The sequence below is a fragment of the Bos taurus genome, chromosome 4, assembly GCF_002263795.3.
Source record: "Bos taurus isolate L1 Dominette 01449 registration number 42190680 breed Hereford chromosome 4, ARS-UCD2.0, whole genome shotgun sequence".
Lineage (NCBI taxonomy): Eukaryota > Metazoa > Chordata > Mammalia > Artiodactyla > Bovidae > Bos > Bos taurus.
This window is the reverse complement of record NC_037331.1, coordinates 48,111,089-48,133,535: the sequence shown is the minus strand read 5'-3', so window position 1 is coordinate 48,133,535 and position 22,447 is coordinate 48,111,089. Positions and strand designations below refer to the sequence as shown.

At 39.9% G+C, this 22,447-nt stretch overlaps 3 long non-coding RNA genes across 3 annotated transcripts in view; 1 reads left to right on the top strand and 2 right to left on the bottom strand.

The window, feature by feature from the left end:
• LOC112446374 (uncharacterized) overlaps positions 1-22,447 on the bottom strand; it is a 62,400-nt gene that overhangs the window by 13,048 nt on the left and 26,905 nt on the right. The window lies entirely within an intron of this gene.
• On the bottom strand, positions 24-12,058 carry LOC104972045 (uncharacterized). The gene is made up of 3 exons (XR_806092.3): positions 11,965-12,058; positions 3,972-4,014; positions 24-1,213 (listed from the first exon to the last, which is right to left on the bottom strand). It is a non-coding gene; the product is annotated as an uncharacterized lncRNA (long non-coding RNA).
• LOC132345085 (uncharacterized) overlaps positions 21,255-22,447 on the top strand; it is a 46,179-nt gene continuing 44,986 nt past the window's right edge. The window contains exon 1 of the long non-coding RNA XR_009494213.1: positions 21,255-21,369. This is a non-coding gene — a long non-coding RNA (uncharacterized lncRNA). The remainder of the gene's footprint in view (positions 21,370-22,447) is intronic.

The following is a 22,447-nucleotide window of genomic DNA, read 5'->3' as shown; positions in this document are numbered from 1 at the left end:
TGGAAAAGAAATCAGAGACTTGAAAAGAAATAATCCACATTTAGGATGAATGACATCCACAAATATCAGAGTCAGCAGAAAGTTCAGAGGGCTTCTCATCCTGTATTAAATGTAACGTAAAGCTACAAAAGGGTAGGTGCATAGGGAGGTATTTATATGTAACAAGAAGGACTTGCGTCTTTCATGAAGGCTCAGACTATTGAATTAATTGACAGGATGATCAACCGATTTTCAATGAGATTAAATCTTTTGTTGAGATGGGTAATGACTGCAACTTTGGTTATATTATGGAGGCTTATGTCTCTGACAGCCAACCCCTCCCCAAATATTATCACTGAACTAGCAGAGCTTCCTTTGCCTCTAAGCTCCCAGGTCTTCCTGCAAAGACTGTCCTAAGGATTTTAGATGGAAGGATCAACTCTTGGAGCTTGGAGGCAGTTTTAAGGAAAAAATAAGATGATAGAAAACTCAATTTTTTAAAAAGTCTCTCTCTAAATAAACATACATGTGTGCATATGTGTGTATGTATGTATATTTTAAACATATGAGTGAAATTAGAAATAATGAGCATATTCTCTTGACTTCAGAGATTAGTGCCATAAGGAGTAATCATAGTCTCCCAAAAAATCTTCTTCTACCCCCATAAATAGAATATTGAGCTTGTATACATCTGATCAATATGATCAGAGTGGTGCTTTGCATGATTTTACATTATACAACATTTTTGGGATGTATTCTTACAGAAACCATGACATTCTGGGCTCCAAACATGTTGATTTGGCACCTCCCTAACTCGTCAGGCTTCTGTGGTTTTTAGTTATTCTCTGAACATATTCTAGCTGTGCTGTATAAGAATGTTTTATAAGCAGTGTTTTTTTCTGATTACTCTTTCTCCCTTCTTTTTCTTTTCTGCCTTCCTTCCTCTTCTCTACTGTATTATCTATTGCTATGTAATGAATCACCCGCAAACTTAGCAGTTTAAAACAGCAAACATTTATTATCTCATAATTTCTGTGGGTTCAAAATTCAAGAGAAGTTTAGAGGGGTGGTTCTGGCTCTGGATAGAAGTCAAATAGGGCTGCAATCATCTGAAGGCTGAGCTGGTCTGGAGAATCTGCTTCCAAGATGGCGCACTCAAAGGGCTATTGGCAGTTGGTCCTAGTTACTCTCCATAGAGCTACTTGAGTGTCCGTACAAATGGCAGCCGGCTTCCCTAGAGCAAATGTCCCAGAGAGAGACAGTAATAGAAGAAGTCACATTTCCTTTCATGACCTAGTCATGGAAGTGATACACCATCTCTTCTACCATACTTAGTTAGAAGCAAGTCAACTCCTCTACACTCAAGAGGAGAGGAATCTAGCTCCACCTCATAAAGGGAGAATTATTGACACTGAACCAGACTTGGGTCCACTCACTTCAGCACAGTAAAGCCAATCTACTGACACTGGGTTATGGTGAAGGAAAGTGCAGCTTTCATTATAGGGTGCTTTATGAAGAGACCAGGACAGTTAATACTGTAACTGTATTAATTATTAACTATATTATTAATACAAAAAACCTGAGCTCCCTGCTGAGTTTTAGGAATGCATGTTTAAAGGCCAGGTGAGGGAGATGGGTTCTGGGGTATCTGATTAGGTTGTGGACAATTCTCTGGTTGATGGTGAAGTAACAGGGCAGTGTCACAGGGGTTAACACCATCAATCCTCATGCTCTAGTGTTCTGAGAGCTACACACTCTGGGTCTTCAACCAGCTAAAACTTTCTATTTAGTGGAGTTTTAACATCTATAGAACAACCCAGGAAATGTACATCAGATACTGTGATCTAGGTACTTTAGAGAGGAGCTACAGCAGAGGATATGGGGGAAGAGTCTGTCCTGGGAAGGCCTCCATAGGGTCCTGTAACCAAATCGTGGGCATATTTTAAAATCACCATGTCTACTTCCTTTTCCCTCCCTTTTTATGGAATTCTTGTTTGATGAAACAAAGCTCTAAGACATTCATGTTGCTTTCTTCTCTTAGAAACTAAAATTATGTTCCTGGGGGAAATAGAGTAGCCGAAGACTATGAATCAGAAGGCCGATTTACTCTAGTTCTCTAGTTAAGTAACTTGGTGATCTTAGGTGGACCACTTAACCCTGGCTTGCTTCAATTTCATACACTGTTAAGAAACTTGAGACTCTTTAAAGCTTACTTTTAAATTCAAAATTCTATTTTACTGCAGATAAAAAGAAGTTCAGCATCACTAATTATTATAGAAATGCAAATCAAAACTACAATGAAGTACCACCTCACAGGGGTCAGAATGGCCTCATTAAAAAAAAAAAAAATCTACAAATAACAAATGCTGATGAGGGTGTGGAGAAAAGGAAATCCACCGTGGAAAACAGTATGGAGGTTCCTCAGAAAACTAAAAATAGAATTAACATATGATTCAGCAATTCCACTCCTGGGCATATACCCAGACAAAACAGTAATTAAAAAAGATACATGGCACTCCTATGTTTATAGCAGCACTATTCACAATAGCCAAGACATGGAAATAACCTAAATGTCCATCAACAGATGAATGGATAAAGACGTGGTACATATATACCATGGATTACTACTCAGCCACTAAAAAGAATGAATTAATGCCATTTGTAACAACATGGATGCAACTGAAATTATCATACCAAGTGAAGTAAGCCATAAAGAGAAAAAGACAAATACCATATGGTATCACTTATATGTGGAATCTAAAATATGATGCAATGAACTTATCTACAAAATAGAAACAGACTTACAGACACAGAGGGCAGATTTGTGGTTGCCAGTGGAGAGGGAGTTATGGAAGGAATGGAGTGGGAGGTTGGGATTAGCAATGTAAGCTTTTATAAATAAAATGGATCAACAATAAGGTCCTTACTGTATAGCACAGGGAGCTATACTCAATATCCTGTGATAAACCACAATGGAAAAGAATATTAAAAATGTAAATCTGAATCACTTTGCTATACAGCAGAAATTAATACCATATTGTAAATCACTATATTTCAATAAAAAATTGAAAAAAACTCTATTTTATTTCACTTTCTTGTTTTTTAGGAAAGTAGTACCTAACATTTGTTCTTTCACAGCCTAAAGATTAAATTTCTAGGTCTTTGGGTTTTTATCACTATATAACTAGCTGGCTACACATCTGTGCTCTAGTCTTATTTACCTTTACCTCCTATTGGTAATAGGAGATAAAGCTTTTTATTGGGTTTAGAGTCAACACCAACCTATATCAGGGTCCCAACAGGGAAGAGATGGCATGTCCAAAGTCTATAATTGAGGAGTATTTAATGAAGAGACTTTACAATGGTGTAGACAGGACTTAGGGAGACCAACAAGGGACAGTGCACTGTCTTGGGCCCAGCAACACCGGGGCAGTGCTACCACCTCAACACCAAGGGGGGAAAAGGGAGACAATGTTCAATTTCATTTTCCTCCTCTCTAATCGCTGAGCTCCCATTCATTGGCCAAACACAACCTTACCTAGTTAAAGAGTAGATTTCATAAAAGGAAAACAGGCAGCAAAGTCTCCAAAATGAAGTTAAAATTATACTTTGAACATGAAAATAGAAATAATTAAAACACTGCAGATAAAACTAGGCCTCTTAAAGAGGACCCAACAGACTATTAATTCTGCAAATATGATCTGGATAACATCTGTATCACCTCAGGGGGGCAAGACTGAATGGTGATTATATATAAGAAAATTATATTTAGTTAATTATTTTATATTGTGCCTAGAGAATGAATGCGTAAATAGAAGTAAACAGAAAGACAGAATGGACAGCCTCTCTAATAAGAGTGGCCGGAGGGGATGGTGCCGTGACCCATGAACACCAGCATCTCCTGTGAGGTAGATGACTGTCAGGTGCATATACATGCACGGGGCTATCGCGGCTTGGTGACACTGGGCAGGAAGAGCATCCATCTCATGCACCTTTGCTGTGACTCATTCTCTTTAGCATCCTTTGATGATAATGCTGTGGGAGAAAAGGGAACAAGAGAATGAATGGTCACATTCCAGATCTCTAGCAAGTTCCTCAGATGGGCCAACAAGTGAGGGTCCTTGGCTTCTGGGCAGGAAAGAATGCAAAAGTGAGGCAAAGTGGAGTGAAAGCAGATTTACACAGGAAGATACTCATTCCCCTGATAGAATGTGGGCTGTCTCAGAAGGCGAGGTGCCCCCAGGGCCTGGGGTTGTTTTTGTGGCTCACTCTTGCATTCTTTCCTGCCCAAAGCCAAGGACAAGGCTGTATATTGTCACTTTGTTTATTTAATTTATATGCAGAGTACTTCATGTGAAATGCCAGGCTGGATTAATCACAAGCTGGAATCAAGATTGCCAAGAGAAATATCAATAACCTCAGAACTAAAGAGCCTCTTGATAAGAGTGAAAGAGGAGAGTGAAAAAACATTCAAAAAACTAAGATCATGGCATCTGGTCCCATCACTTCATGGTAAATAGAAGAGGGAAAAGTAGAAACAGTGACAGATTTCATTTTCTTGGGCTCCAAAATTACTCTGGACAGTGACTGCAGTCATGAAATTAAAAGATGCTTGCTTCTTGGAAGAAATGCTATGACAAACCTAGACAGCACATTAAAAAGCAGAGACATCACTTGCCAACAAAAATCTGTATAGTCAAAGATATGGTTTTTCCAGTAGTCACATACAGATGGGAGAGTTGGACCATAAAGAAGGCTGAAAGCCAAAGAATCAATGCTTTTGAATTGTGGGGCTGGAGAAGACTCTTGAGAGTCTCTTGGACTGCAAGGAGATCAAACCAGTCAATCCTAAAGGAAATCAACTCTGAATACTCATTGGAAGAACTGATGATGAAGCTGAAATGTCAGTACTTTGGCCACGTGATACAGAGCCGACTCATTGGAAAAGAGCCTACTCATTGGAAAAAACTCTGACGCTGGGAAGGATGGAAGGCAAAAGGAGAAGAGGGTGGCAGAGGATGAGATAGTTAGCATCACTGACTCAAAGTACATGAATCTGAGCAAACTCTGGGAGATAGTAAAGGACAGGGAAGCCTGGCATGCTGCAGTTAATGGGGTGACAAAGAGTCAGACACAATTTAGGGACTGAAAAATGAGTGGGTAAATTATTCCAACTATTTGGGGAAGGGGTGAGATTTCCAGAAATTGGGTCATTGTCTACTTTTTGGCTTTTTATGTTTAGCCTTGGCATTGTCTTGTTGCTGGTGGGTGTGTCATTTAGCATGCTGTTATTACAATGAGCCTATAATGAGGTTCAAAGTCTACTGGAAGTCAAATCATCATCTTGACCTTAGTTGGTTCTAACCAGTTTTTGTTATATTTTGTTTTTCTCGACTACGTCCCCCTCCTCATTCTTTAAATGGTTGTGCCCTGCTCCCCTTTCTTCCTGTTGCATTGATCTGACTCCCACTTAGATTTGTCTACCGTGAAAGAATGTGTTCATCAGAGAAAACAAATCTCCAAATGTTTCATAGCTGTTTCTCTTACTATAAATCAATAACTTTGCCTTGAGGTGGTTATGTCTTTGTGACCTTGGCTAAAGTGTGTCCGTCGCCAAGAAATTGATGTTGGGAGCAGATCAGGTTTCTGCACCTACAGAGCCCAAGAGCCAGCCCCTAGACCAGGGGGGACTCTGCATGGAAACAAAGGTAGCTCTGTGAGGATCTTCCACGTGCGCTTGCCTGTCTTTGCACCACCACACACAGTTTATTATAATTGCTTGTTTAATTGTTTGTCCCCACTGCTAGGCTCTAAGCTCAGTGATAGACAGCTCCATCTTACTTTCTGGTTTGTCGTCAGAGAAAAAGATTAATAACTACGTGTTGAAATGGAGGTGAGGAAGGCATGAACGTCTCAAGGTGTCTACATGGATCTTCCCAAAAGTAACCCAACTTCACTTTGAAAATTTACACTGCTGCTGCTAAGTCACTTCAGTCGTGTCCGACTCTGTGTGTCCCCATAGACGGCAGCCCACCAGGCTCCACCGTCCCTGGGATTCTCCAGGGAAGAACACTGGAGTGGGTTGCCATTGCCTTCTCCAATGCATGAAAGTGAAAAGTGAAAGTGAAGTCACTGAGTCTTGTCTGACTCTTAGGGACCTCATGGACTGCTGCCTACCAGGCTTCTCCATCCATGGGATTTTCCAGGCAAGAGTACTGGAGTGGGGTGCCATTGCCTTCTCGGGAAAATTTACACTGCCACACCCCAAATCAACATTTGTGCTGCGCAGCTTATCTGAACTCTTACTCTCCCTCAGTACCTGGTTTCCTCATGGATCATCCTTCTGCTTTATTTTTCCCATTCCTCATTTGGAGAACAATCCTAATTTCTTTTCATTTAATAATTTTTTGCTTGTGCCTTTACCTTTGTTATTCAGCTTCACCATAATGCTTTCATCTAGGTCTGTTTTGATCATATTTGCTTTTTTCTTTCTTTCCTTCCCCCTTTTTCTTTTTCTTTTTTTGTTCTTTGTAAGTGGGTGTTCAGAATTTCTGGTTTTTATTTGTTTTTTCCCTTTTTGCTCCCACTTGTGTTTTCATTTCTATTCCTTTCCTCTTGCTCTCCTTGCCTAAAGTGGTCTTTCTCAAGCCTCTACCCCTCACTCTATTCTATTTACTCCTCTATCCATATCAAGTGAGGCACAGTTTTCTCAGTTTTCTCCTTTTGTCTAAGCATCTGTATATTCTTGGTTATGGCTGCTGCCAAGCGCTTCATTGCCTCATTGCTCTTTTCTGGCTCTAAGACATTAGATTTCAATTGCCATTAAAAATTTTTTTGAACTGCAAGTCTTCAAAAATACATAAAAATAGGGAGAATAATAGAAAGAATCCATATCACTCAGCTCCATCAATAATTAACCTTTGACAGTTTTGTTTCTAGAAGTGACCTTCTAAGATTATATGTTACTGAACTTTTTACCTCCAATCTGCAAATATGAAGCAGATTGTATTGAAATGCCATCTGGAGCCATAGAATGTTTAGGCAGAGTCGGCTGCTCACTGCTCTGTTCCCATCACACACTCTGAAGAAACCTTAGGTAGTTCTCTTCCTGCTGTTGTGATACCATTTATGTTTTTCTTTCTCTGTCTCTCAGACTGTGGCTTGTTTGAGGCTGGGAGTTTTATCTTTGTCCTTCTATCCCTAGCACCTTTTATGTAGTGCCTGGCACTTACTGGTTTTTAGGAAAAAAATTCTAGCATGAATGAAAAAAATATATTGCAATGCCATTTCTATTTCAAGTAAAATATTCAGGTATTCTGGTCTACTCTCATTTACTTCTCAACTTTTTTTTTCTCAGATGCAATGTAGTTTTTCACTTAATTTAGGTTTCATGTTTTGATATCGTTCATAATGGCAACCCACTCCGGTACTCTTGCCTGGAAAATCCCATGGACAGAGGAGCCTGGTAGGCTACAGTCCATGGGGTTGCTAAGAGTCAGACACAACTGAGCGACTTCACTTTCACTTTCATGCACTGGAGAAGGAAATGGCAACCCACTCCAGTGTTCTTGCCTGGAGAATCCCAGGGATGGGGGAGCCTGGTGGGCTGCCGTCTATGGGGTCGCACAGATTCGGACACGACTGAAGTGACTTAGCCAAAAATATAAAATCTATGTAGTATCTGTCAATAATTTTGTTTCTAAAGAATATGAACACCAGTACTTACGTACCCTTATTATGTGCTGGGCACTGTACAGAGTCCTTTGTAAATGTTATCTCTATTAATCCTAAATCACAAAAGCCCATGAACTAGAAACTATTATCATTCTCATCTTCCATATGAGGAAACCAAGGTTCTGGGTGAACAAGTAACTTGTCAAAGTTACATCATGAATGAATGAACAAGTTAGTATTTAAACCTTTATTTATTTGATTCCAGAGTTTGAACATCTAACCACTTACTACGCTATACTACCATGGAAGTAAATCTTTATATTTAGTTAGCTTAATGATATTTGTGTCCAGCCAACAGCTCTAACTCTTTCTCTCTAGATACTGTGTCCAAAATAAATAAGAAATTGCTTTACTCCTAAGGCTCAAGTCTTGCTCTTCTGCTCTTTCACCCTTGGCATCTGAAGCCTTGCAAAAATGTCTCTTGAAGTCTTCTCCAATGAGTTTACAATCTGAGTTCCCACACAGAATCCTCTTGCAGGCCCTTGTTGACTACTTTTCATCTTTTCCTGATGACAACTATTTCTTTGGATGGCTCCACGCATGATCTCTTTGCCTTCCCTCCAGGGACTGAAAGTCTTTTCCTTCTCCTTGTAGAAGCACAAGTCCACACTACCAACAATACACTGCTTCTGTCTTCTCTCTTTCCTTTTTGTTCCTGAATTCTACTTCTGCCTTTTTCTTACATCATCACTTCAGTCAGTGTGGTCTTCATGTCTCCCTTTTCTGGGCTCATCACGATCAGGTCTCTGAGCAGTAGAGTGGACACGCTTTTCTGTGCTTGGTATTACCTTTCACACCCATTCTTCTTGATCCGTGTGTTCTGGTAGATTTGGCTTCCTCCCAGCTCTTAAGGGTGAGACGTGAGCTAGCCCTGACCAACCATTTTCTGAATTACTCCAATCATAGTAATTGGATTGAAATAAGCACATCATTGATGATAAATCAATTAAATCCTTTAAGGAGACTTGTACTACTAACAAAGAGTCACTCTCCTGAGACTGTAGGGACTGAGGATGATCTAAGCCTGAAACTGCTGGGAGTCATTTCTGCCACAAGTAGAGAGAGCTTGTTTGTGAATGGAGTCTTCACAGAGAAAGCAATGTTGAAAAATGGAGAGATGGATATTCCTGACCCCATCATTTAGAGCCTGAATCAAACCATGCCTAAGGATATTTTCTGACTGTGTTAACCACCAACAGGACAGAGTAGATATATATACTGTTATTACAAGAAAGAGAATAGTCCCCTTTATTAAATATACATAGTATGGTTGATAGCATGTTGAGGGAAGAGGCAGAAATATGAGCAGAAACTTTCAAATCATGCACTGAGCTAGCCTGGAGACTTCCATAAATGTTTCTTAGGGGACACCATGGAAGTCAGAGACCGGGGCTAAGAATAGCTCTGTATTTGTTTTCTATACTGGGCTTTAAAAAAAATTCTCTGAAGAAAGGCTCTGTTGCTAACAAGCAGAAACAAAAATTCTTTGAAAATTGTTAATGTATTGTTTATGTTAGTTCTCCTAGAAACCCAACTTTGTCTATTCTCTGACTCCTGCTTTCCAACCCGCTTTGACTGTTTATACCCTTAATCATCACAAATGATTGTGTACTGCACAATCATTTAATTGCATTTCATACTTCTTTCTCTTCTCCTTCCAGGGGTGATATAGCAGGCGTTTCCTCCACATATTCTTCTCTCTTTTCTCATGACTATCAGCCAGTTCAGATGTTCAACAAAATTCAAAGTCAGCAAATATTTATTGAGGGCAAGGTAGTGCTGTGTGTCGTATTTTGTAACATTCATGAAATCCTTCAACTCCCTGAGAGGTGGGAAGCTATTTATATTTGTGTTTAATGAATGAGGTGAAGTGATCATCTCAAAGGTCACAAGGGAAATTGTTGATAGAACTAGAAATATTAATACATCCTTTACCATAGCCAGGTATACTACAAAGAGCCTGAAGTTTGGGAACAGACAGGCTTGGATTTGAATCTTGATTTATCCCTTATGAATTTTTGGAACTCAAAGAAGTCACTCAAATTCCCAGAGCTTCAGTTTTCTACCCATAAAATGTAACATTCTCTATCTTATAATGATATGTAGACTATATTAAATAATGTATGAAACACACTGGTGTAAAGTTGGCTCAGGAACTGTTAGTTTCCTTCTACTCCACTAGGAAATACGTATATTCCTCTCCCCAGGATGATCTACATGGAAAACAGTTCTCTGTTACATGTTTAACTCCCTCTAAATATTGTTTTCTGTTTAGACTGCTCAGATATGGAGAACAATATTTGCCATAAATCATAATATTTAGTCATCTCATTATTGATTATGACCCTTGTTGGCCAGAAGAGAGCAAAGGCCTGTTACTGTGGATTCTCAATGCTAAGATTTGTAGTAGGAAAGAATCAACACCAAATTATTTTAAAATTTTGAATAAGGAGGGTTAAAGGAGGAGGATTTGAAGATTTTCCACAAATTGCAACTTCTCTCCAGCATTCTGAACCTAGCCATCATTTACTGAATCAACAATTATGGATTTAGGCCTAATGTGCACAAGGCATTGACCTAGGGGCTAGACACACAATGTGAACAAGCTGGACCAAATCTATGCAAAGGATCGTGGTGGGTATGGACGAGCCATCCATTCTGCCCTTCTGCCTTTTATGGCCCTTATGCTTGCTACAGTAGTTTAGGGCAGGGGTAGCAAATTATGTTTTGTACAGCTGAGTTAAGAATGATGTTTACATTTTTAAAGAGATCCTTTGTAGCCTGCAAAACCTAAAATATTTACCATCTGACCCTTTACAGAAAATATTTGCTGACCCTGGGTTAGAGTGACCCATAACTCTTTCATCAAGACCAGAGTAAACAGTTTCATGGTTAAATATCAGTCTCTAAGTAATAATTTATATAAATCATTATTAAATATTATATACGATTATTAAAAAGTATTAAAGAATACAAAAGTAATGGCTAGTGGGAGGAATAGGCTTTTTATATCAATTTTGTAATTAAATAATTCTTCTGGGTAAGTCAGTTGACTGTAACATTTTCTTCCCCAGACTAACCGCCACATAAAATGTGGCTCTTCTCTGTGTAGCTTCCCTGGGCTTTTTCTATCTTTTTTTCTTGTACCAAAAACAGAGGATTAGAAGATGACCTAAAGAAGGGCCACCATGCCTGTTGATGCTAGGGGAGACAGAAGTTACTCTGCTGTCACTACTGTCCTTTGACAATTGCTACTTAAAAATCTCTTAGCCTTTCCATCTAAATACCTGCATTTCTTCCCTGTGCCACATTTATTTAAAATGAAACAGCCCTCTGTTTACTTGTCTGTTTCTCAGCACTCCCACTTTCTTGCACATACATGTACATTCCTTTCCCTTCCTGCTTGCCCTGGCTTCTCCTCCTGGGCAAAGCAAGGGTCACTGACTGGTGTTCACTTTCTCAGTGCCTTGGTTTGCTAGCTTCACCCTTAAGGATAATGCAGAGCCTTGGAGTTGCACTCTCTTCTTCCTCTTGTAAACTGCTTCTAGTTATTACACCACTTTCCTGGTGGCACAGACGGTAAAGAATCTGCCTGCAATGCAGGAGACCTGGGTTTAATCCCTGGATCAGGAAGAGCCCCTGGAGAAGGAAATGGGAACCCACTCCAGTATTCTTGCCTGGAGAATACCATGGACAAGAGGAGCCTGGCGGGCTACAGTCCATGGGGTCACAGAGTCGTACACGACTGAGCCATACATAGCTGTCCTGGTATCACCCTAGTATTGAAGAGTCTATGCCAAGCCAAACTCACAGTGCACATGATTTGAGGATACTCCCAGCTCCAATGCCAGTGTCCCCGCTTAGGTGTCAGCAGGCTAGTTTCTGCTCTTCCTCAATTTGTTGTTGGATTTTAGCCAGCTACTTAGCTTTTGAATGCCTAAATCCTCACATCTGTAATGTTAAGATAATGCCGACTTTTATTTCAGCTTCTGGGAACAGAATTAAACTGTATATGGACATTGATGTTCCCATAGTAACAATCACATAGAGTATCTAGCATGCCACTGGAGGCAATAAATTATTTATGATAAGTACTTGCAAAAACTCCTGTCACTATAATAAAAGATTCTAACAGGAAATCCTGGGGATATACTTCACATTAATTTGCGTTCATTATGTCAAGGAGAGTTCATTATTCTGCTCCAAACTACTTAATTCTAAACTTTCAGAATATAATCAATTAGCACTTACTGAAGCTGCTGAATCCAAAACCAGTACAGAGTGCTCCCCGGCCCTTGTAATGGGAAGGAAGAGACTGACTTCCTGGGGCTCTTTCTTAAAAGGAGGGAGGAGTTAATGGGTGTGGCTTGTCCGGGTAGTGCCATTTGCCAAGCTCAGAAGCTCAGTCCCGTCCCACTCTTTTGCGACCCCATAGGCTGTAACCCACTAGGCTCCTCTGTCCTTGGCAAAAATACTGGAGTGACAGCTCCAAATTGGGACTGGCTTGAAGAAAACAAGAATATTAGGGAGCTCTACCAAAACAAAAATTTTGTGCTATTATTACTATCATTATTTTGGAAAAATTAAAATACACAGTAAAATACAGAAAATGTAATAATAAATACCCATAATCAACATTTTTGGTTTACAGCCTTCCTATATTTTTCCGATACTTATATTTTTCCAAATACTGTTTTGTAACCTGCTTTTTAATTTGTGAACATTTTTCCAAGTCATTGAATATTTTTCCAGATCATAATTGACAGAATATGCCATTGTAAGGATGTATTCATTTATTTAACCAATTTACAATTGTTAAACAGTTAAGTAGTACCCTTACTTGTCGTTTAAATAAAATCAATTCATGTGTCAACTTGAGATCTCATATTAACTTAGCCAACAAATCTTAGACTTAAAAATATCTTGATCCATCTGCAATGTTTCCATTACTATCAACACTCCCTTTCTTCCTTCAATTTTGCTATCAACTTATGAGCACAAATAAACCCAAATTCCTCTTTACAAGCAAATTCCCATGTAAGTCTCAAAAGGAGAGGGTCAATGCCTGAATTTTGTTTTTCCACGTTCTTGGGTCCTTGCATATGGATTTATCTAGTGCCTAAAACATTTTTTTTCCCTTAATGCCACTGAAAATATCAATTTCTGAATTTTTTCTTCCTTTAATTACAACATTGAGCTCTTCATTTAAATTTCAAATCCATCCTTCTTATTCTCTTTTGATAATGGGATTTGATTTTCTCTTTTAATGGAATTTTAGTCCCTCACCTAGCAGATCTTAAATGTTTTAGCATCATGGGATTTCCCTGGTGGTCCAATGGTTAAGATTTCACCTTCCAAAAAAAAAAAAAGATTTCACCTTCCAATATAGGAGGTGTGGGTTTGATCTCTGGTTGGGGAGCTAAGATCCCACATGCCTTGTGGCCAGAAAACCAAAACATGAAACAGAAGCAGTATTGTAGCAAATTCAATAAAGACTTTAAAAAAGGTCCACATTAAAAAAAAAAAACTATTAAAAAAAACTTATTGGGGACTGCAAAGAGCTTTTGTTTATGTGAGCTATACCTATTGCTATTTACCACATTATAAATTAAAACTGAAATTTTAAAATACTGTTTCATTTTAGAGTAACAATAATAGGTACTGCCTATTATATATTAACATAAATAACATATTTAATGACATATAACTACAGTTTTTCATAACTGTATCTTTATTACTCAGCAAATAAGTCCCTGGTGGAGAGTGGTAAAGAAAACTGCTAAAATGCAGGAGACAGATTTGAACCCTGGGTCAGGAAGATCCCCTGAAGTAGGAAATGGCAACCCCCTCCAATATTCTTGCCTGGGAAATCCCATGAATGGAGGAGCCTGGTGGGTTATAGTCCATGGGGTCACAAAGAATCAGACACAACTTAGTGACTAAACAACAACTGTATTTTGCAGAGTGAAAAAAATTCAGTGCAAAGAAGAGCATTGTTTTATATTTTACAAATTTCTATAATGTCTCGGCTAACAAAAGCAACTGGATTCTCCAATTGGCTTCTACACTGAACCATAGCCATATATAGTGTTGGTTGAAGTATCTGAAGAAAACCCTGCTTCACACAGACATGTAGTTGGAAAAGGAAGGACCTGGCAGATCCTCTGAAGGGTCTTGGGGACTTGCAGGGATCCTCTGCCCATACTAACAAGTGCAGCTCTATATTGACTCTAACTGCTGGACAGCCTTTTCACGCTTGAGTTTCCTTTTTGTAAAAATACAGTGGTAATAACAGTATTTCAAAATGTTTTGAAATTATAAAATGAAAAATTCTGCAGTGACAGACAGAAACCTCGACCCACACATAAAACAGGAAATCATTTCCTATGGGGCATTTGGGAGACATGATGCTATTGAAACGAAGCAGAACCCTGCTGGCTCCTGGGCATGGAAGCCTTTACGTGTCTCCCGTTTTTGTTTGTAAGGAACAGACTCCAGCCTCCATGACCTTCCTTGAGTTCCACAGGGCAAATTCAAACAGTTGCTCATCAAGGGAAGGAGGAGATGCAGAGACAAGGGAGGAACAGCCAAAAAACAAGAGTGCAGCCTTGTGGTGGAGTTCTGATTCCACCTAAAGGGATACACATAATAATATCTTTGAGCTCTTTTTTCCAGTAGTTATGCATGGATGTTGAGAGTTGGATCATAAAGAAAGCTGAGTGCTAAAGAATTAATGCTTTGGGCACTTTGCTGTGGCACAGTGGATAAGAATCTGCCTCCCAACACAGGGAACATGGGTTTGATCCCTGGTCTGGGAAGATTCTGCATGCCATGGGACAACTACCCTCGTGCACCACAACTGCTGAGCCTGTGTGCTGCAACTAATGAAGCCCAAGTGCCTAGAGCCTGTGCTCTGCAGCAAGAGAAGCCACCACAGTTAGAAGCCCGAGCACAACAATGAACAGTAGCCCCTGATCACTGCAATTAGAGAAAGTCCAGGCAAAGCAACAAAGACTCAGCACAGCCAAATATAAAAAAGTAATAAATAAATTTTTTTAATTAATGCTTTTGAATTGTGGTCTTGGAGAAGACTCTTGAGAGTCCCTTGGCACAAGGAGATCAAACTAGTCAATCCTAAAGGAAATCAAACCTGAATATTCACTGGAAGGACTATTGCTAGCTGGGCTGCAATACTTTGGCTACCTATAAAGAGCTGATTCATTGAAAAAGACTCTGATGCTGGGAAAGATTGAAGGCAAAAGCAGAAGAGGGTGGCAGAGGATGAGATGGTTGGATAGCATCACTGACTCAATGGACATGAATTTGAGCAAATTCCGAGAGATATCGGGTCACAAAGAGTTGGACATGACTTAGTGACTGAACAACAACAGCAGCAACTGTAGAGCACAGAGAACGATATTCAATATCCTATGACAAACCATAATGGAAAAGAATATTAAAGAAATATTAAAGAAGATATATATTATCTATATATGCATAACTGAATCGCTTTGCTGTACAGCAGAAATTAACACAACATTGTAAATAGACTACACTTCAATTAAAAAAAAAAAGTAACTGAATATTGGAGCAAACTCCGGGAGATAGTGAAGGACAGGGAAACCTGGTATACTGCAGTCTGTGGGATCACAAACAGTCAGACACAACTTAGCAACTGAACAACAGAAATAAAATCCCCAACAAATGGAAGATGTCAGCATTCTTCATTCCAGAGAAGACCACCTGAGTTCAGATTAAAGGAACCAGAGAAGCATCAAGAGATTACCTGAGACCAAATTAAAGGAGTGCAGGCCCTGCACACACCCTAATCTTGTCAGTAACTCCACCCTTGAACTATTGCTATAAAGCTCCTCACCAAATTTCCTGAGTTGGGACACAAGAGTTTTGAGGGCAAGAGCCTGCTGTATCTCCCTTTGCCTGGCAAAGCAATAAAGCTATTCTACTTCCCCCAGAACTTGGTCTCTGAGATTCGATTTGGCACTGGTGTGCAGAGGCCAAGTTTTTGGCATCACAAAGTAATACGGGAGCCAAAGCAAGCTGGTCATTCCAATAGTCATCACCCTTTACTACTGTAACCAGAACTAGGAATTTTCTAAAGAAAATTTTAAAGTTTCTTATAAAGCTTTGGTTAAAACAGCCAATCTCTTTTTCAGGAGGGTAAGATGTGAATTTTGATTCAATTTCAAAATGAAGTATATCTCTCTGAAACCCACTGCCAGTTACCTTGGTATTCTTTGATCTATAAAATGCACTTATGCTTTATTTTTTGGAAAATGTTGAATGTGTTTTGTTTTAACTTAATTTAGGACAGGGGTGAAACTAACCTCTATGGACATTTTGGAGTAAGAATGTCCAGTTTTTCATGGTGGATCTTATAATGGGTTCTGTGTGCTATAACAGATCCAATCTGAGCTACACTGACTGTTGTTGTTATTTAGTCACTAAGTCATGTCTGACTCTTTTGTGTGACCCAATGGACTGTAGCCTGCTAGGCTCCTCTGTTCAATTCTCTAGACATACTCTGCCATGGGCTTGACTGTACCCATTCTGTGAAGCTGGAATGTTGGGACACCTCATACAGCCTATTTCACAACAGTATGCTGCTGCTGCTGCTAAGTCGCTTCAGTCGTGTCTGACTCTGTGCAACCCCAGAGACGGCAGCCCACCAGGCTCCCCTGTCCCTGGGGTTCTCCAGGCAAGAACACTGGAGTGGGTTGCCATTTCCTTCTCCAATGCATGAAAGTGAAAAGTGAACGTGAAGTCGCTCAGTCGTGTCTGACCCTCAGCGACCCCATGGACTGCAGCCTACCAGGCTCCTCCATCTATGAGATTTTCCAGGCAAGAGTACTGGAGTGGGGTGCCATTGCCTTCTCCGTCACAACAGTATACATTCCACATAATCTGACACAGTGTCTCAGCCTACAAAGTTGGGATGGAGGGGGCAGGAGAGCATAGAAACTTCTGTCCTTAATCTCCACCCAGAGGTCCAGTAGATTGTCCACCCTTGTAAGAACCTCACATTGATGATCCAAAGGTTGTAGCTCTGCTCTCTGCCTTTTAGGGGCCAGTGGTGAGGGGTGGGCACAGATGTTTTTCTCCTATCTGCCCACAGTTCTGGGTTGTATCTCAACATGGTGCTAAAGTAGAGTTGCAGCCTGGATTTCAGAGAGACTGCATTTGGTAAAAGGAGATAATGGGCTGGGTGAGGACAAAAGAAGAGACGGTATGATAGTGTTTTGAAAACACTTTAAGTCCCATCCAAGCGTAAGAACTGTTGTTTCTAAGTACCTAGGACACGACTGAGCGACTTCACTTTCACTTTTCACTTTCATGCGTTGAAGAGGGAAATGGTAACCCACTCCAGTGTTCTTGCCTGGAGAATCCCAGGGACAGGGGAGCCTGGTGGGCTGCCATCTATGGGGTCGCACAGAGTGGGACACGACTGAAGCGACAGCAGCAGCAGCAGCAGTAGCAACCCATCCTTAGTGTGAGGAATAGTAGTGAATAGAGACACACAAGGCCTGAGGAAACTTTCACTCGCTTCTATCAGGTCAGAGGAAAGAACATGCTGGATCCTTCAGTTCTTCTCGTTATGCTAATTCTCTTTGTGGAATTCCTGAAGGTAAGTGGATCTTAGCTAAAAAGCCTGTGGTTGATCCCCCACCCCTTCCCTCTGTCACAAATGAAAGGTACAGTCTAGTAATGAACATTTTTATTTCCCTATCTAACCGGGTAACTCCTGCCACACAACATTGATTGCAGCATTCTTTACCAATGACTTCATTCTTCAAGTCTTTTATACTTCTCTGACATCTAAAAGTGGCTAATAAAATCCCTGCATATATTTTTTATGAGAATATATCAAATACTTCCATGTGCATGTTCAACATTTAAAAAAAATTCTCTATTAAGTATTTTTCAATTAAATGTAAACAGAGCTTTGGTGCTGAAATAATTTTAATTTAGAAATTGATTCTTAAGTGAAACTGTAGCTTCCTTGTGTTTAATTAGACTTCAATTACTCCACTTAAAAAAGGTCACCTAAATTTGGAAAAGATAACTGATTCTAATTGTGACAACCTCATGCTTGTTGAATTCTATCAGAAAGGAAGCTATTTCCATTTACTAAGGAGCATTTATCCTCACTTTTGATAAGCTTATTTTGTTGAGCATTGCCTCATTTATACTTTCACAGCGAAGGCCCATCCACAAAATCTTGGGTTCTAAGGAAACAAAGCAATCACATTTTAGTGCATTATTAGGCTCTGATTCCTTGTCTTAGAAGCTTCAACAGTTTGGTATGTGCAAATACTTTTGCTGTGTGTACTTAATTTTCCCTGTTGCAATAAAGGAACTGTGTTTCCCCAGGGTCTGTTAGAGGTGTTGCCTGTTCAATGAGAAAATGTCTCTAAAGCACTTGGAATTTCTAGCAATAGCTGGGTCATAAATTAAAGTAACCTATTTTCTAGAGAGTCAAGGTAGAATGAACTGGTGGCTTAGGGAGTAGGCTCAATAGGAGTCAAGGCAGAAGAACTTGAAAGGAACTCTGAGCAAGCTACGCAAGAGTAGCATGGGCTTCTTTGGTTTCCATGTTTCCTGTGGCAACATGAAGCTCTTAGGCTACATGGTATTCATATTGTTCTTTGGTTCTATGGACAATGGAGATGGAGGAAGTTCACAGTCATGGTTGAGCAATGGACAAAAGGTGCCAGCTATCCTGAGAACCATGTCAACTTAGTTTATATCCAAGTATTGGACAAAATGAGAAAAATAATTTGGTCAAAAACTATATTCCAAAACATCTCACATAGACCACTATTTAGGCATCAGCTGAATTATTAGTACTATTTTTGACTCCTTACAATAAATAGAGATTTTTCCAGATTTATTAAAGTATAATTTATATATAACATTACATAAGTTTAAAGTTACAGCATGATGACTTGACATACATGTATTGTGAAGTGGTTACTATAACAAATTTAGTTAGTATCTTCTCATATAGTTATCCAAAAAAAAAAAAGATTTTTCCTCGTGTTCAGAAGCTTGAGGATCAGTTTTTAAAGAGTAACTTTCCTATAAACCATATAACAGTCTTAACTTTAGTCATCTTGCTGTATATCACATCCCCAGGACTCATTTATCTTATAACTGGAAGTTTGTACCTTATGGCTACCTCCATCCAATTACCCGCCTCCCCCTACTCCCTGACTTCTTTTTTCTCTTTGTGATGAGACCATTTAAGATCTACTCTTCAGGAACTTTCCAGTATATAATACAGTATTGTTAACTATAGTCGCCATCAGGGACTTTTTAAAACAGGTATCACCTTCATTTAGGTGACCTTTCTCACAATCCACAATATGTGAGATATAAACACAGTAATTTCAAATACCATGGAATTTATTACAATGCTTAAAATGTAGTTTTACATTACAGCAAAATAGCAGCCTGAGCTGTCATGTTCCTATAGGTGTGTCTGAGAGGAAAAGGGTGACCACATCCAAGTTTGGAATTAGGAAAAGAGGGACAGAGATAGGGAGGGCTATCAAAGCTGCCGCCACTGTAGCTCCTGCTGCAGTCACACTGATAAAGACAGGAGGAAGTAAGCAGCCTGAGTCCTGGTTCTTGAAGAACTTGATCTACCAGTAGGAGAGGAAAATAGAAGCACTAAAGAAGTTATCAGCAGTTTCTCCAGAGCAGTTGAACTGTGTTGAACTGCTTTCTGTTCTCCAGTGTTTCCAGCAAAAAAAAAAAACAAAACAACTTGAGCTTCTGGTTAAGACGTAATGACCACACTAAGAATGTAGACTATCTCATAGGGATATCCTTCCAAAGCCTCTAGGATGTGAGTCATTATATCAGCATCTTGAGCAAAAGACAACTTAGTTATGGAGGACTTGCAGAAAATGACATTTCATCTCCAAGTCTAGCTAACACAACAATTCCTTTAAAGGACTAGTTCTAGGATTCTTTGCTAGTTAATAGTGAGAACATTCCCAGGACAGAGGGAACTATTTCACATGACCTAAGAGAAGTTGACAAGTCATTTTTCCCTCTTCTGTTTTCTGCTTACCTGATGGTCCTTACTCTTTATTTCACTGCTCTCAAGAAAGGATTTTATCAAGTCCTTTCTCTTAAATAAACACTTGATGTGTTTTCTTTCTCAGGGGTTTTCTAACTAAGGGATAAAACTCTACTTGGTCAATTTCAAGCATTTGCTAGCCCAGTGTCAGGAGTTCAGGGTGGAAAAGAGAATGCTGTCTATTCTAACTACTTTTCTTTCTGCCATTAGCAAGGCAAACCCCAGCGGGTTCCCTGTAAGCATGATGGACATCTCTCTTACAGCCTCTCAGAAATCACACTTGTCTATGTGATTGATGATATGATGATTGACACAATCATACTTGTGTATCAGGAAGGAGGCATTTCCTCATGTCTTGTCTGGCCACTGCTTCAAGGACTGTGTCTAAAGTGACTCTACAGCAGATATGCTTTTATATTTTTATGTGTAAGGCACACTAAAAATGTAATTGCATTTACTTCTCTCCAAAAATCTATGAAATAATTATTATCCCTGCTTTATAGATACAGAAACTGAGGCTTTGATAAATGAGTTGTACAAGATGACACAGGTGGAAAAGGTAGACAAAGATGTTGAGTTTAGCTCTAACGTAAAAATCCATATTCTTTCTGCTCTGTCACCATACATCTCAGTAACAATGTTACACATATTGTAGAGATGTCCACTTTTGAGAGACATTTTCCCTGATACTAGCTGTGACTCTGTGGTACCTCCATTGCCACTCAAAGACCATTGAGATGGGGAGATAGGAGCCCAGTGCACCAGTAAGAGTGAGGTCTTGTGGAGAACTCCTCTCTAGTCTGCTGGGCCCCAGATGGACCTGGTCACCTGTCCTACCAATAGCAGCAAGCAGAATTTTTTTTCTTCTCTTTAGAAAGGATTAGAGAGTGGGGAATAACTCCATCCAAATATTTCCAAGGGCAAACCAGCTACACATACACAGATTGTTTGCATTTTATGTTTTCCTTACTGGAGCCTTTTCCTTCTAATATGTCTTAGGAGATTCTTCCCAGAGAACAAAGTAAGCACATTGGAATCATTCATATATTTAAAATGACTATTATTTTCTAAGACACATATTCAGGATAGAGGATTTTTCCTGATTACTGAGCTTAATATATGAAAATTCTTGTAAATAAATAAAAACTACATAGCCATTTAGCTATGGTTATAAGTCAATTGCTAATACAGTAAAAATTACACGACAGTGGAAGGGGTGTATTTACAATAAACAAAGTGAACTTAAAATCTAATGGGATATTATCATCCTAATGTAAAAAAAACATAATGAACAATATACTCTGATCACATTATTCTTATTTTAAAATCTGATTGTGTAACATGGTGTGGCCAACCGCAGCCCTTACCGCAATACAGGGACTATGCCTCCATTACTCCCCACCCTGTTACCAGGCAACAGGTCCCGCTCAACCATTGGTCAGTGCTGCAGTGGGCCCCTCCCCAAAGCCACCAACTTGTCAAGGAGCAACCGTTACTGAGAGAATTCAACCAACTGTTGGCGGAATGGTGGTCATTAGGTGGAGAGTGAGGTAAGAGGCAGATACTGGCATTCTTCCTAGGGCCCTCCAGCTCACCCAGCCTCAAGCTTGCAGCCTGGTGGGTGGGGAGGAGGTTGCCCAGAGACAGGCTGGGGCTGTGTCCTAAGGGTTCCAGCCCTGGCCAAGGTTGCCTACTGGACTGGCCCAGTCCTTGAGGTGGTGGTGAACCTCCACGCCATCTCTGCCTCTGTGACCTAATGGCAGCAGCAGTCTGCAAAGGATGTGGTTGACGGTATCTGGCCCCCAGCTTCTGGGCGGCATGAGGAGCCTGAGGGGCAGCTGGGTTCTGGGTGTCTGACTCCCTCAGCAATGACAGCCAGGAAGCCTCCAGCTGAGATCTGCTTCCTCTTAGCCAGGACTGGACCTCAGAGGGTGAAAGCTATGCCTGGGGGTCTGACTCTTTCTTGTCGTAACAGAGAATAACATTCGTTTGGTGGAGATTTACAGGAATATCGTTACCTGGCCATGACCTGACCTCATAAATAAAGGCTCTGACACCAAGAAATTTTCAACAACTAACCACACCCCACCATCACCTTTCCTAGAAAAGAACTTTGCTGAAAGCTTTTAGGGAGTTTGGGGTTTTTAACGTATGAACCACCCATCTCCTTGCATGGCCCTTTGTAAACCTCTCCTTGTTCCAAACTCTGATGTTTTGGTATTGTTTGGCCTCCCTGTGTGTGGGGCACTCGAATTTACCTTTCAGTAACAACAGAAAGAAAAACCTTTGATCCATGGTATAAGATTTTAGAAACTATAGCACACAAACAAATTGTAATTAGGGAATGATTCTTTTGTAATCAGCACAAAACCTAAGTCTGTGGCATCTGTATGGTCCACTGTTAGTTTATTAGAAACTGAGGACACTGAGAAACTTTTCTTTTTCCAGTGTGGTCAGTAGCCTGAGTTCTCTGAAGCTCTGGTCACCAGGATAGTTCTGAGATGACTGCCACAGCTACAAAAAATAATAGATGATTCTAGTGTTACCATTTTTTAAAGTTTTATGTTAGCCCTTGTCATGGAATTCAAATTGTGCCAGCCATCTTTTATTAGTCAATCCCATGGGATT